This window comes from Oratosquilla oratoria, chromosome 30, assembly GCF_046742065.1.
Source record: "Oratosquilla oratoria isolate Oo_2021 chromosome 30, ASM4674206v1, whole genome shotgun sequence".
NCBI classification, from domain to species: domain Eukaryota; kingdom Metazoa; phylum Arthropoda; class Malacostraca; order Stomatopoda; family Squillidae; genus Oratosquilla; species Oratosquilla oratoria.
The window spans coordinates 41,373,863-41,374,228 of record NC_134806.1 but is presented as its reverse complement, the minus strand read 5'-3'; positions in this window follow the sequence as shown (position 1 = coordinate 41,374,228).

Sequence of the window (366 nt, the reverse complement as noted above, 5' to 3'; positions counted from 1 at the left end):
ACACATATATATGTGTGTGTGTGTGTGTGTGTGTGTGTGTGTGTGTGTGTGTGTGTGTGTGTGTGTGTGTGTGTGTGTGTGTGTGTGTGTGTGTGTGTGTGTGTGTGTGTGTGTGTGTGTGTGTGCGTGTGTGTGTGTGCGTGTGTGTGTGTGTGTGTGTAGTGATAATAATAACTGTTTCACAATCTAATCCTGATTTTTTTCTTTTTCTTTTTCGTCATCGCAGCCACTCCAAATCTTAGTTTCTGCGGTAAGTCAAACCAGTCATTAAGTGACAGAATATTTTTCTTCCTGCTTTTGCCTCTCTTCAAACTCACCCCATTTCCTTCATTCTCCCCCACTTCATTCACTCTGGCCTTCTTTCCT